The following is a 16,906-nucleotide window of genomic DNA, read 5'->3' on the forward strand; positions in this document are numbered from 1 at the left end:
GAGAGAGAGAGAGAGAGAGAGACAAGAGAATGAGGCCCAGGACACCCTTCAATGACTTTCTTTCAGGAGAATATCTATCTCGTTAGCTCTTTTCTAGATTTGGAAATAAAAAAAAAAATCTAGATAAGGACTATTTTCCCTGCTAGCTTCTAACTTTATTGAGTTCTTGATCAAGTGAATCAACATGACAAAGTTTCTCTTAAACTTTGTTTTTATTTTTTGTTTTTGTTTTTGCTTTTATTTTTGGGTCACACCTGGCAGCACTCAGGGACTACTCCTGGCTCTACGCTCAGAAATCGCCCCCCCCCCCTGCAGGCTTGTGGGACCATATGGGATGCAGTGATTCGAACCACTGTCCTTCTGCATGAAAGGCAAACACCTTACCTCCATGCTATCTCTCCGGTCCCAATAAAGTTTCTGTTAAACTTTGAAAAGTATAAACCAAACAAGAACCTGCAAAACAATTGATTCCAATTTTTCTTCATTAGGAAGTGTTATTAAAATATAGGGAGCCTACATAAAAATAAAGGAAGACAAAGGTAAAGCTGACAAGTGTAACAAGGAAATAGACTGGCTAGATTCACTGGAACTTTCCCACTTAAGTTTTTTTTTGTTTTTTGTTTTTTGTATTTGGGTTTGGGGGCCACATCCAGTGACATTCAGGGTTTACTCCTGGCTATGCGCTCAGAAATCGCTCCTGAGTTGGGGGACCATATGGGATGCAGGGAGATGCACCGCAGTCAGTTCTAGGTTACCATGTGCAAGGCAGAACCCTACCCCTTGTGCCACCGCACCAGCCCCCTACTTATGATTTTTACCATTCAGTTTCCCCTTGCCTACTGCTGTTCACTATTAGTAGCTATATAAAGTACTGAACAGAGAAATGCCTCTATTTTGTTTGGGATTTAAAGGCCTGTTGAAAGGAAAGCAAGATGCTAATCATTTACAATTTCCAGTAACATCTATCACCTTCTGGCACATGCTGAGGAACCTAGTATTCATTTGATTGCCCATAGATCCTTTTTGTCAAGACTTTCATCCTCTCTTTCCAATTGATCCAGATATTTGTGGAGAGTGAGCAATTTTCTTTCTTGAAAGTGCTGTCTTCTTTTGTTTAGAACTCTTAGTTTTTCAGGCAGAAATAAAATAATGAATCATGTCTAAAGAGTCTTCCTCATCAAAAATTCTTATCCTCAAAGTACCTAGGGGAGTTATACATTCAAACTTCATAAACAAAATGACATGAACTATACTAACAATAGTGTCATCCTATACCATAAAGGGATATTATGCCTTGAGATATTTAATTTGCTTATCAAATGAAGTAGGGGAAATTAAATATTTCCCATATCCCATCCTATTTTTCCTTTCACTGAACTTAACTGTTTTAAAAAATGAAAGGAAATTCAATAGATAGAAATCAAAATACAGAATTCAAGAAATAACTGAGAGGGACCAAAGAAATAGAACAGTGGATATTGTGCTTGCCTTCACACAGTTGACTTGGATTTTATCCCTGGCATTCCATATGGTCCATCAGCCTAAAGTGTTCCTGAGTGCAGAGCCAGGAATAGCCCCTGAGCATTGCTGGGTGTGCCCCTTTAAGAAACCAGATAAATTAAAAAAAAATCAGGATATTGTTCCAGTAAATCAGTCTAACAGAGACAGACACATTCTAGAAAAGCTCTTTCTTTGCCAAATTTATAGAAATATAATTGATTTATCACATTGTATAAATGTAAGCCATAAAGAATATGTTGTATTACTATACCTACATACTGAAAAAATTACTACAATAGTATTAGTTAAAACTCCTATTATGTCAAATTACTATAATTTATTTTTTCTTGTGGTGAGACAATTATCTACTATCTTGACAATTTAAATATATTGCACAATTTGGTTCAGTAAAGTAACCATGCTATACATTAGATCATCAAAACTAATCCATCTTCTTAACATTTTCCATTTTATTAAGGTATAATTAGAATATAAAATGTTTAATGTGTACATTGTAGTGATTTGATATATGTATGCACTGTTAAAAAATACCCCCCATTTAGATAATAACATATACATCCCTTTATATACTTAATTTACCCTTTTAAATTTTGCTGTAAGAACACTTAATTTCTATTTCCTTAGCAAATTTTAATGGTACTAGAAATAGTATAGAAAGTATTATTAAAATAGTTTAGAAAGCATTATTAACAATAGTGCTTTACATTAGATTCTCAAACCTATTTATCTTATATTTGAAAATCTACCTTTTTAAATCTATCTCTCATTAATTTGCCCAAACTCAACCCCAGGCAGCCACCTTTGCAATCTATATTTCTGTGTTTGAATTTTGTCTTTGAACGTTCCACTTATCAATGGAGTATTTTTTTCTCTGGTTTGATTCCCTTAGAATAATTCCCTCAAAGTTCATTACATTTTGCCAATGATTAAATTATTTTTATTCTATTGCTGATATTACATTATATTAAATTTGGGGGATTGGGTCACACCCAGCAGCACTCGGGGGTTACTCCTGACTCTGTGCTCAGAAATAGCTTCTGGCAGGCTTGGGGGATATGGGATATGGGATATGGGATGCCGGATTTGAACCACCGTCCACCCTCAATCTGCTGAGTGCAAGGCAAACACCCTACTGCTGTGCTGTCTCTCCAGCCCCAATTGTATTAAAATATTTTAAGACATTTTAAATATGAATGGATAGAAATATAAAAAAGTTATTGGGAATTATAGCAAGAGGATGTCTTTTATTGATATGTTGATTTATTGCAACAACCACTTCTGATCAATATAAGTATTTTCTCTCTTTTCTCAGTACCTTACTACAAATGAATGGAGATTTTAGAATAAAAGCTAGACTTTCTGATGACTTTTATCTTATTACTATAATTATTAAATATTAAATTAAATGTTTAAAGCTATGAAATATGTTTATTAAGCAAAGTAATATGAAGTAACTTGTCATTTACCATTTTATTTGGGGGACACAAACATCTGCAATGCTCAGGTTTGATATTTATAAATAAGCTTTATTATTTTGATTTTTTTAATTTTTTTTAATTTTGAAGTTATACCCAGATGTTTTTAGAATTTATTCTTGAGTCTTCACCCAATCCTCACTTCTGACAGTTCTCAGGGACTATATGGTTACCAGAAATGAACCCTGGTTGGTCAGTTGTAAGGCAGGCAGTCTACTTTTAAAACATCCTCATGAAGATGAAAACATAAAAAAACAAACTGAAGTTACAAGCTTGGAAAAACATTTACAAAAATTAAAATGTGTGGATCCTTGGGATAAGGGTATAGTCCAAAAACTGGAACACATGTTGCATATGTGCGAGGCTTTTCATTCAGATTCAGATTCAGTTTCAGATGAGTCTCCATGCACCAATCAGCTGTGGCAAATGCAAGACTCCACTGTAGTAGACCTGAGCAATACTGCATATCTGGGCCTTAACATGAACAAAGTAATTCTGTCAAGGCTTTTGAGCACTACTGGGAAAGCCAACATAAATTGTACATATCCTTCCTATGAAAAGAATTGATACAAATCACTAAGAAATCCTAATTGAAATATATATAACAAAATTATATTTAGAATAAAACAACTGCTGAGGACAGAATCAGTGAGCTGCAAAACAACTCCCTACAATAGAAGAGTTTGGAAAAGAGCCTTAATGTAAATGAACAGATGGCTGGAAAAGTCCCCAAAGAATGTGAACATATGAAAATAGAAGTCTGGGATAAATTAAACAGAAACAACATAAGTCATTGGAGTTCCAAAGACTCAAGAAGAAAATCCTCATGAAGAATTAACAGTAAAGGACATTGCAGAGAGGTTACCAGAGCTAAAATGTGCATGCAACCACATCCTGGAGGCCCAAAGAGAATCAGCTAAAAGAGATCCTAAGAAAAGCACCCTAAGACACATTGTAGTCACAATGATGAATACTACAAATACTGATAGAACACTGAAGGCAGCCTTTTTAGAAAGCAATATGGAAATTTCAACAAAAGCTAGAAATTGAGCTTTCATATGACCCAGCAATACCACTCTTAAATATATACCCCAGGAACACAAAAAACACAATATAAAAATGCCCTCTACAATTCTATGTTCAGTGCAGCACTGAACTGTTTGTAATAGAATATGGAAACAATCCAGGTTTCTCATTTGGGGGATATAAGGAAAAATAGTAAAAAAAAAATATATATATATGTAGATTAGTAATAATACCTAGAGACAATGGAGACAAAGGTCAGGACGTCTAGCTCATGGTAGGAAGCTTTCCACAAAGACTGAAGAGTGTAGCTAGAGTAGAAAAGGGGCTATTGGAACAATTATAGTAGGAACAGATTACTCTGAACAAAACTGGGAGCTGAAAATGAAAAATTAACAGGCAAGACACCCTCCTCCCCCCATTAACAGTAGAGGAAACTACAATGTAAAAAAGGAAAGAGAGAAAGGTAGAGAGAGTGACACACACAGAGAGAAACAACTTGCCTGCCCCTAGAGCAAGGCAGGTGTGGGTTGTGGGTGTGGGAGACATCAGTAACTGGAAGAGTGCCCTAGTACAGGATGGTTTACATTGTATGACTGAAATCCAACAATAAACAATTTTTTATCCATGGTGCTTAAATAAAAGCAATTAAAATAATTTAAAAAAATTAAAAGGAAACATTTATAAATTAAAATGGGAACATTAAATATTGTCAAATGTTTAGTGGTATAGGCATTTATTTACTTTTATATACATTTTGTTTTCTGTAATCATTAGTATGTGCTACATTAATTTATACTAAGCAATATATTACTAAAATTATACATAATTATAACCATATATTATAATTCTAAATCAACCACTGCTTCTGACTATAAAAGGAAGAATAGCTTAGTGTATAAAATCACTAATTCTGACACCTTACTTCTTAGTTGATACACTATTTTCATTATGATTCTCTAGGTATTTTTTTAATTTTTATAACTATATTTTTTAAAATTTATATTAAATTATTTATTATTAAGGTACTATGTTTTATAGAGTTATTCCAAGCTGAGCTTCAGGTGTATAGTATCCCAACACCAATCTTCCCAACAGTTTTAACTTCCCTAAGGAGTGAACTCCAATCCAAAGGTAAATTAAAAGAGTATAAAAATACCACTATTAATTCATAATTTAGTTTCTACCATGTTCTAGTCTAATCAATTAACATATTCTTTTAATTCTCATAAAATGTTATTCTCAACATTTTATAGACAAATGAGCTGAAAACTCGTTTGATTTATAAATTTGCATAAGCGAAGGAAAGAAGACACCAGATTTCAAAGTCAAATTTTCCTAGCCCCATGACTATGATTATGATATAAATGCACACTTAATTTTTCTGGGAAGTAAGATAAATTGATCTGTACTATAATTATAATTTGCATATTTCCTTTTTTTTCCATATCCAGTGGCACTCAAGGGTTAAACCTATCTCTGTGTTCAAAAATTACTCCTGGAAGGCTCAGGGCACAATATGAGAAGATGCCGGGGATGGAACCCTGATTGGCAGCATGCAAGGTAAATAACCTACCTGCTGTGCTATTGCTCTGGCCCCCAAGTTTGCATTATTTTGTCTTCATATCAGTAATTTTAATTTATATAAATATTCATTTCAGTATAAATGATTATTTTTAAGCAATAATTCAATATTAGTCTCCCTGAATAAATATTTAAATAAAGAATCAGCATCCTATTATCACTGTTACTGTGGCAAATTTTTTTAAAGACAGTGTCTGAGGAGGAAATTAATGCCCTTTATGGCTTAGTCTCATGAGCTAAAACCTGTATAGTCTTGAGAAGATCAAAATTCTAGTAATCTCGGCATGAAAATACCAATTGTCTTTTTTTTTCTTGGATGGTCCTTATAAACTGTTATACCATGTTTTTTCATTATTTTTTAAAAACAAAAAGCATGTAAATTGTTTTAAGAAAAATAAGTATGAACTTGAAATAATAATACCTTAATATCTCTTGTCTGACCCCCATGGTTATATTCTATTTAATGACTCACAGAAATGCTTTTTTGATAATCAATATGTAAGGCACTGCTTCCTATTCTGAGAGTGGGTACCTAGCTCTACACCTCATATACATGGGTTAATGGGGCTTTAAAATGAAGGAACAGAACCCCCCCCCCCCAAAAAGTCCCATATTCTGCTTTAAATAGTTAATGAATAGTCAGAGAAGAGATATGTGCCTGAAACACCAGCAGCACCTCTCAAGTGTGTGCCGTGTATTCTAACAGTGACATTTTTGGAAAATGCTTCATTACTAACAAAAGAACTAGCAAAGGACTGATAAAGCCTTGGAATTATCTTGTCCGTAATATAAATCATAAGCTCTTCATTAAACACATCAGAATACGTCCTAACGAGGAGTCTTCGGCTTTGAGTGGCTGTTCTGCCACTCTCCACATTTAAGACCAGTCCAGGGAGGGTGGATTCTATGATTAAGGTGATTAAGGTAATCAGCCAGGCTGATTCAGACACTCAATCCAGCTGCTGCCAGTGGACCTGCTGGTAATCACCAGAAGAGTGCACTTGGAGGAGAATTTCTGTCTACAAGTACTCTTGTGTTTGTTCAAGTTGAAACGAAGTTGAGGAAAAAAACTGCTTGAAACTTTTCTAGTGATATAAATTCCAACTTTCATAAAATGTATCTGAGCAGGATGTGTGTTTGTGCTTCTGACTACATACAAATGTTTATGCTTCTGGCCTTTGAATCCCTTTTTCATTTATGTGTTTACTCACACCTGGATAAATGTGGTGGGATATAAATATGACCTTAAAAACGCCAAGTATAAGTGTGGCTATAATTTCAATCATACTGTATTAATAGATGTATCCAATTAATATGTATGACTTAAAGGGTATGCTATTGTAAGATATGCAAAATATATATAAGTTTATATAAAATATCAGTGCCAGTAACTCTAAACTTAACTATGATTATGTGCTAGTCATGGTGAAAAAATTCTTTCCCCCATTTTCAGTGCCAATACCTGTCTTTATTTCTTTCTATCTAGAAAATCCAATACAACTTCACTTTTAAAATTTAGGGCTAGAAGAAACATCAAATGTAATTTATTTAAACTATTTTGCAAAGATTTGTATTTGAGGGGATTGGGGCCACACCCGTTGACGCTCAGGGTGTACTCCTGGCTAATGCACTCAGAAATCACTCCTGGCTTGGGGGGACCATATGGGACGCCGGGGAATCGAACCTCGGTCAGTCCTAGGCTAGTGCTTGCAAGGCAGACAGACACCTTTCCTCTAGCGCCGTAACTCTGGCCTCAAAGATTTGTATTTTTAATTTAATAGCAACAAGACACAAGTGGTTACTTACAATTTTTAAATGAAGTTTAATAATTGCACCAGTCACATTTCAAGTATTTACTATCCACATAAAACTGTCGAATACAATGTTAGACAGTGTAGATTTGAACAGTAAACTTGTATTGGGTAGCACCGTAGTAAATTAATAAAGTGGCTACCCTTCCTTATGTAGTATCTTATATGAGTATAGATGGTATACATAGATTTATTAATAAGTATTTTATGCACATTAGATATCATATACCTTGTAAATCAGTCATTGTCCCACAAGTGGGTAAATTAAATGGCTAACTTTAAAATGAAAAAAGAGGACTAGAATGATAATACAGTGGTAGAGCACTTAACCTGCAGGCATCTGTACTAGGTTTGATCCTCAGCATCCTAGATGGTCCCCAGAAGTGTCTCTAAACCAGGATTAAACCCTGAGCTCAGCTTAATATACCCCCCAAAACCAAAAGAAAATAAGAGTAGGTTCAAAGAAAAATGTACTCTAAAGATTATTAAAATATTAATTTTTATTAAAATATTTATTTTATTATTATTATTAATATTTATTAAAATATTAAAATATTATTAAAATATGCTAAAATTATGAAGATGGTAGATAAATGGCAAAGTCTTGGGAAACTTGGAACTAGATTTTTTTTTTCTTAACTAAAAGGCTGAATAGAGGCAGGAGAGATAGCCTGGAGGTAGGGAGTTTGCCTAGTATGCTGAAGGACAGTGGTTCGAATCCTGGCATCCCATATGGTCCCCCAAACCTGCCAGGAGCGATTTCTGAGTGTAGAGCCAGGAGTAAAACCTGAGCGCTGCCGGATATGAACCAAAAACCAAAAAAATAAAAAAATAAATAAAAGGCTAAATAGAACTTCAGGAAGGGTGTTTAGTGTTATACTGAGGCATCTTATTTTATTATCAAATCATTGTTATCTGATAATAAATGTCATCAGGTAAAGTGACGAATAAGTATATAAGGAAGTGATGAGTAGGATAAAGACAAGGAGTGAGTGGAAAAAAGGAATAGAATTTGCAAAGCAAAGCTATTTCAGCAGGGTAATCAAGTTTACATAGGAAGGGAAACCTATAAACTGAGAGAAAATTGTGACAGTGTGAAGGGAAAAAGCCTTGTGTGGGGAAAATCTGTCTTTTTGTTTTTTGGAGGTTTTTTTGTTTTTGTTTCTTTTTGTTTTGGTTTGGTTTGGTTTGGGTTTTGGGCCACACCCAGTGACCCTCAGGGGTCACCCATGGTTATGCACAAAGAAATCGCTCTAGGCTTGGGGGACAATATTATGGGATGCCGGGAGTTTGAACTATGGTCCATCCTAGGCTAGCATGCCACCGCTCCAGCCCGAAAATTGGTCTTTTAATGAAGAAGCACGAGCTAAATGGGAGATTGTATAACTATCTTCTTGTGTAAAGTTTTGAGAAGCTTGTGAAATCAATCCATATAGTTACATAAAGACTTTGAGTTTAGCAGCAGATAGTGAGTTTTCTAACATGAACACATTTCAAAAGTTCTCAAAACTATAATTTCCTTCACTATTTTGACTTCGCAGTATAAATTTATTAGAGAACACTTGAGTGGAAAAGCAAAAGTAGTTCCAATAACACGTTTTTAATCTCCTAAGTAAATCCTCCAAATTACTGAACCTTGAGGTAATCTACTAAAACATTTCAATCTTGCCAAGTCTTATTTTGGGTGTTATAAGTACTGATGCTTCACTAATGATTTACAAGCACTCCCAAGTGTTTATTATATGGCCTGCATACTGCTGAAGAAACTGTAACTCACTAATTTTTTATTTAACTTTATTTTATTTTCTAAATATAACAAATCCTGGAGAATAATAGTTTTATTTGAACACAATCAAGACAATGATTTAAGAATCAGGCTGAAAAAGAGGGGCAGAAGCAACAATGGCAAAGTGGGAGGCGATGTCCTTCAAAAATATTTTAGCTAGCAATAGTTTACAGTGTCATTTAAGTTTCAGGTAAGCAGATTCATGTATTGACTAATGTATATACCACAAGCTGCCTTCACAAAAGGCAATTATCCATCAAGATCCAATCAACATCCTCTATGTTCCACTCAAGACCCTACTCTCCAGTGTGCTCTATTCTTTTGTTCACCACAATTCTATTTTGTTGTGGATCTGTTTTTAATTTTTTTATTTCAAATTTTTTGTTTCAAAAAACAAAAAAAAAAAACCAAAACACCATCGGGAAAGTAAAGGATCCTGATCATGAGCAAAGTCTAGAGTTGATCCCATGACAGTATGCTCCAAGGACAGAGAAACCCCATATCTCTTAGGCCAAGTGAATTCCTTTTCGAATGACCCCAATATTTACTGTGCCAGGGCAGGAGGGAAAAAAACAAATACAAAAAGCATAAAATCTTGGTTATTTTTTATATAAATATATATATTACCTTTATTTATTATTATTTTTGATTTATTTATCTATTTTGGTCGATTTTTCTGTTTGGGTGCGATTATTGAAAGTGTTGTCCCCAATTATATTTATTTTTTTTCTTTCTTCCTTTCTTCTCTTTCGTTATGTGCTATACCATGTTTCTTAATTCAAGACCATGGCGTGATTTTTTTTGTTTGTTTTAGTTTTTGTTTTTGTTTTTTGTTTTTTGTTGTTGTTGTTGGTTTGTTTGTTTTGTCTGTTCTTTGAGGTGCTTATCGATATAGCTGGAGCCCTCAATTCATGGGAGGACTGCCCTGGTTTGTCTCTAAGGAGGCGAGATTGGGGAACAGGTGACTGGGCTGCTAGAGCAGTTCACATGATCTGTGGTGGTTATTTATTGAAAATGTACCTCATTATATCTGCTTTTGCTTTTCTTGGGCAGCCCTGTCAGCCAACCCACCAGCTGTTAAGCAGTTTACAAGTAAATGCAATTTTTTTGTTGTTGTGGGGTTTTGGTTTTTTTTATATTTTATATTACATTTTGTTTAAAGTCCTATGAATGTATATGTGTGATTAAAATGGCTTTTTCTGTTTGAAAAAAAAAATAAAAACCATTACTTTAAAAAAAATTTTTTTTGTTTCATTACAATCTGAAACTATACTAAAAAGTCTTTCAGTATTTGTCATTTCCTTCTGACTTACTTTTTTCAAGATCTATCAATATTGTTTTCAAATACTCAAATTTTATCTTATTTTTTATACCAGTGTGGTATGTCATTGTACGTCAGGACCACATATGTTTGATCTTATAATTCTTCATATAGGTTATTTTTCATATCTTGTTAAAAAAAAACACTCTTCTCCCACACTAGGCACAGGTAGGCCTGTGGCATGAATGGGCTACGTGCCTTGTTATAGATTTTGAGACCCAGGGTGGTAATTTGTTCTTGGCTTAGGCAAACTAGTAGAAACTTAAACACAGGGTCCAGGAAAATGGCATGTCCTTGAGCACTTGAATACTTGACTATTTGAGCCTTTATGGGGGAAAAATCCTTGCCATCGTGCCTGCTTTATGTTCCTCTCTATAAGCAGGGTCTCTAAAAGAGACTAAGCAGGAAGAGAAACCCCTGTGTGAGCAAGTGGGTGGGGGGTGTAGTTATCTAAAGAGTGGTGTCACTCTGCCCCCAATCTCACCCCCACCCCTCAATAGCATTGAGCCTAGAGATAGCCCTGGGAGGCAGAGGAGGTTACCACTGAGAGAAAGCATGATAGCAAAGAGAACTAAGCAAGAGAGCTATAACTATGGGCAACTAGGGAAAGATATTGGGAAAGAAAGCATGCACAGTAATAAACTACTAAGAGATTGTGCTGTGAACTGTTAAGACCATTGCTTCCATAGAGGCTACTAAGAATAATATCCAAAGACATAAGCTCTCAGAGAGATTGTAGAGAGAGCAAAAGAACTACTATATACAGTTAGTTAATGATACTGCTATCCTGGACTCCTGGAGGCTTTGGGGAAGCCCTAAGTCTCATAGGCTTCCCCTGATTCCTAAGAGGACACGAAATGGCCTAAGATTACTTGATAACAAATGAACTGTTATTAGTAAGGCAGAAGATTGTGTATGGCTCTAATAATAGTTGGAAGATTGGGGGCAAGAGAGATTACTAGTACAGCAGGCAATTTGCTTACTTTGCATGTGGTTAATCCAAATTACATTTCTAATACCCCAAGCCCTGCCAGGAGTGATCCCTGAGCACAGAGAATAACCTCTAAGCACCACTGAGTATAACCAAAAAGATCAAATCAGACAAAACAAAGTTAGATTGCTCCTTCAGATTGGCCTTTGACTGCTCTAACTTCAAGGCCCAGACTCTCAGAAAGGATTGCTATTCCATGAGTATAAGAGGCCATAACCCACAAATCCATAACATGACCCCTACTGTCTAGGAGGTCTTCTAACTCACAAGTGTGGGACCCTACCACTTAGCTATGTGACTAATGCTGAAATAAACATAGAAGTGAAATACATACAATTTTTTCATTATTGTTCTAATATTTTTAACTAAATGATTAGAATAGAATTTTTATAGTTATATAAAAGTTATTTTTTAGTAACAGAGGAAACCATAAACAAAGATATTACAGGGAAATGAGTTGAGATGACACATGAGAAGATTCCTCATGAATCCTAGGAAAAATTAGATGGATGTTTGAAGGGTAGAGAGAAAATCTAGGTCTTGATGATAAGATAATCTGGTATTAACTGTTGAAGATTATCTATTTCCAGTACAAAGCTGTAAATTCCCACATTACCTGAATTAAGTTGGCAAGCATGACCCTCCAACTCACACAAACCATGCATAACATTATCATCTATTAAATACATTTCCAGTCGACATACCATATTTTCCGGCATATAAGACTACCTTTCAACCCATGAGAAACTTCCTAAAAGTCTTAAAAGTAAGTCACTTTTAAGTTACTGTGCCTATGCAGGGGGGAGAAAGAAAAAAAGGCACAAAATTATTTTTCCACATATATATTGATTGATTGATCAATTTTTTGACATCTTTATTTTGGTGTAGATATTGAAGTTGATGTCTCCAATTTTATTTTGTTTTATTTTATTTTCTCTTTTTTTCTTTTTGCACTCCGACATAGTTTGATTTCTGGACCGAGACTATTGTGTGGTGCTTGTCTTTATTGCTGTAGTGCTCACTGAATATTTAATTTGATATTTCTTTCTGTGTTGTTGTGGTGTTTCAATTACCTTTTTCTTTTTTTCTTTTTATAATTATCTTTATTTAAACACCGTGATTACAAACATGATTATAGTTGTATGATTACAGTCATGTAAAGAACACCCCCCCCTCACCAGTGCAACATTCCCACCACCAATTTCCCAGATCTCCCTCATCCCCACCCCCCTACACCTGTACTCGAGACAGGCTTTCTACTTCCCTCATTCATTCACATTGTTATGATAGTTTTCAGTGTAGTCATCTCTCCAACTGCACTCATCACTCTATGTGATGAGCTTCATGTCATGAGCTGCACCCACCAGCCCTCATCTCTCTTGTCTCTGAGATACTGTTAAAAATGTCTTTCATTTTTCTTAAAGCCCATAGATGAGTGAAACCATTCTGCGTCTTTCTCTCTCCCTCTGACTTACTTCACTCAGCATAATAGATTCCATGTACATCCATGTATAGGAAAATTTCATGACTTCATCTCTCCTGATGGCTGCATTGTGTATATGTACCACAGTTTCTTTAGCCACTCATCTGTTGAAGGGCATCTTGGTTGTTTCCAGAGTCTGGCTATTGTAAATAGCGCTGCAATGAATATAGGAGTAAGGAAGGGATTTTTGTATTGTATTTTTGTGTTCCTCGGGTATATTCCTAGGAGTGGTATAGCTGGATCGTATGGAAGCTCAATTTTCAGTTTGTGAAGGAATCTCCATATCGCTTTCCATAAAGGTTGAACTAGACGGCATTCCCACCAGCAGTGAAAAAGAGTTCCTTTCTCTCCACATCTCTGCCAGCACTGCTTGTTTTCCTTTTTTGTGATGTGTGCCAATCTCAGTGGCGTGAGGTGGTACCTCATAGTAGTTTTGATTTGCATCTCCCTGACGATTAGTGATGTTGAGCATCTTTTAAAGACAGATCCTCAGATCAGTGGAATAGGCTTGAGGAGTCAGAGAAGGTTCCTCAGACATATAACCACCTAGTTTTTGATAAAGGAGCAAGAAATCCTAAATGGAGCAAGGAAAGCCTATTCAACAAGTGGTGTTGGCACAACTGGTTAGCCACTTGCAAAAAAGCAAACTCAGATCCCCAGCTAACACCATGTACAAAGGTAAAATCCAAATGGATTAAAGACCTTGATATCAGAACTGAAACTATAAGGTATATAGAACAACATGTAGGTGAAACACTCTAGGACATTGAGACTAAAGGCATCTTTAAGGAGGAGACAGCACTTTCCAAACAAGTGGAAGCAGAGATAAACAGATGGGACTATATTAAGCTGAGAAGCTTCTGCATCTCAAAGGAAATAGTGCCCAGAATACAAAGGCCACCCACTGAGTGGGAGAAATTATTCACCCAATACTCATCAGATAAAGGGCTAATATCCAAAATGTACAAGGTACTGACAGAACTATACAAGAAAAAAACAACTAACCCCATCAAAAAATGGGGAGAAGAAATGAACAGACACTTTGAAAAAGAAGAAAGGCAAATGGTCAATTACCTTTTTCATGTCCTCTCTCAAACTGAGGTTGAAAGCCTCTAGAAGGACTCCACCCATTTTCAGCTTATTTGATTTATTTTTATTTATTTTTTATTTTTTTATTTCTTCTTATATTTCACCCCATTCTATTGCTTTTCTTTCCTTCAAACAAAATCACATAACTCGAATTATCTAGCTCCACCTCTCAAATAGAGGGGGAAACAAGGGAGGGTACCAGGACCAAACAGGTATATGATCACTAATAGTAAGCTAGACAAAGAGGTAATTACCTACAGTAGCAGCCTGGGGCATGATGGTGGGGAATATGGGTTGTGGAAGGGAACGGGGATAGGGAGGAGGACAAATTTGGTGATGGGTATTCCCCTGATTTAATGTTAATATGTACCTAAAATACTACTGTGAAAGATATGTAAGCCAATATGATCAAAATTAAAAAAAAAGAATAGACAGAACTAAATTTCCAAGCCAGAATTAAAAAAAAAATTAAGTAAGTTACTTCTTAAACGTAAGAGGGAGGCGATCACTGGTCCCTGAAGCTGGAATAAGTTTCAGCATGCTGTATACCGGCATATAAAATGACTCCCAAGAACAGATGAATAGCTAAAGAAACTATGGTACATCTATACAATCTATGCTGCTGTTAGGAAAAATGAAGTCATGAAATTTGTCTATAATTGGATGGATATAATTTTGCTGAATAAAATGAGTCAGAGGGAGAGCAATAGACATTGAATAATCTCACTCATTTAAGGGATATAAAAAATAAAGAATGGGGAAGTAATATCCAGAGCTGATAGTGAGGAGGGCCAGGAGAATCAGTCCACATTAGAAAACTTGCCACAAATGATGTAGCAGTGCAGTTAGGATAGAAAAGGGACTACTAGGGGCCGGGAAGGTGGCGCTAGAGGTAAGGTGTCTGCCTTGCAAGCGCTAGCCAAGGAACGGACCACGGTTCAATCCCCCGGCGTCCCATATGGTCCCCCCAAGCCAGGGGCAATTTCTGAGCACATAGCCAGGAGTAACCCCTGAGCGTCAAACGGGTGTGGCCCAAAAACCAAAAAAAAAAAAAAAAAAAGAAAAGGGACTACTATCACAATAATCATTGGGACTGATCACTCAGGACAATAACTGGATGTTGAATGGAGATAAAGTAGTGTGCACATTACTCCTTCATGAACAATAATGTAAACCACAGTGTCTAAATGAAAAGAAGGGGAGAGAGAGAGCGGAGGGAGAGAGAGAAAATGAGCAAATGAGAGAAAGAGAGAGGAGTAAAATTCCTGCCCCAGAGGCTGTTAGGAGAGAAGGAAACCAGGGACATTGGTCGTGAGAAATGTTCATGGTTGAAGGGTGGTTTACATTGTATAATCGAAACTCAATCATGAACAACTTTGTAGTCATGGTGTTTAAATAAATTTAAAAAAATTAAAGATAAAATTTTAAAAGTGATCTAGGGCTATTAAAATTGGTGGGGACAAGGGCATTCCAGTTGTACTTTCTCTTTTCCTCTGACTTATTGCTCTTAGCATGATACCATCCCGTTCCATCTGTGTTCCAAAAAAATTGAGTGATTTATTCTTTTCTAATAATTTCATAGTATTACATTGTAGTATATATGCTATAATTTCTTTATCCACTCATATGTTCATTTGGGCTGTTTCTGTCCTGGATTTTGTAGTAAATGCTGAAATGAACACATAGGTGTGCATGCATATAACTTTCTAATGGATTTTTTGTGTGTTTGGGGTGGAAGGGGTAGATGCCAAAAAGTGCCAGATAAAATTAATTCATTATTCCTACTTTGTTGAGAAATCTTAATACTGCTTTCCATTGAGGCTTAGCTAGACAACATAACAAAGAATGAGGATTCATTTTTCACCACATTTCTGACAACACTTTATTTTCAGTACTTTTTGATATTTGCTGTTCTCAGTGGTATAAGATGATGGCTGTGCCATCAGAAATCGCTCCTGGTTCTGGGACCATATGGGACGCGAGAGGATCAAACTAAGGTCCGTCCTAAATGGGCCACGGTGTAAGGTAAATGTATTATCAATACAGCCCCTGATATCATTTCCTAAGAAAAAGAAGGGAGGTACTAAATTTCCTAAATTTGAATGATACTATAAAGCTATGCAATAATCAAACTATATCTTAATGTAAATATTTCAAGTGAAGTTAATAAAACAAATCCAAATAAAGTTGTTAGTTTCTTAAGAGAGATCATAGCATACTGAGGAGATGAGTTGTTGAACATATAGAAAGTTCAAAAGTTGACTCTAATTATGGTATTTAAAGGTCATTAAAATTGCTGTTTTCTCTGAATTCACAAAAAATTAAAATTGATTAGAACAAGATGATTTTGTAGTTGGCACATAAAAAGCACCCTTTCAGTAATTTCACACTTTCTGTGAGTAAAAGTACATTTACACAATTATCTACAAAAGTTTTTTCTATAATTATTTTTGTTTTTTTCTTGTCTAAAAAATGATGCATTATAGTCGCCATTCTCCAGTTGATACAGTAATGTAATGTTAACATCTGTTTTGAATCTAAAATTAATGTGTAGTGGACAAAAGGTCCAGGTTTATGTGTTTATCTTTTCATTGCTCCAGGATTGAATGGTCCTTAATTAACTTTTATCATTCATTAAACTCACTTGAGTATATACACTGGAACAAAATATATGGTGGATAAGATAGGAAGATTTTTCTCTTTTACATTGTGAGAGTGGCAAATGATACTACAGTTAATAGTCAAAGGTGTTGTGGAGAAGTAACATTTAGATATAAAGAGTATAGTATCTAAAGGAAGAGTGTATCTTGTAGAGTAGAAAG

Source organism: Suncus etruscus, chromosome 1, assembly GCF_024139225.1.
Source record: "Suncus etruscus isolate mSunEtr1 chromosome 1, mSunEtr1.pri.cur, whole genome shotgun sequence".
Lineage (NCBI taxonomy): Eukaryota > Metazoa > Chordata > Mammalia > Eulipotyphla > Soricidae > Suncus > Suncus etruscus.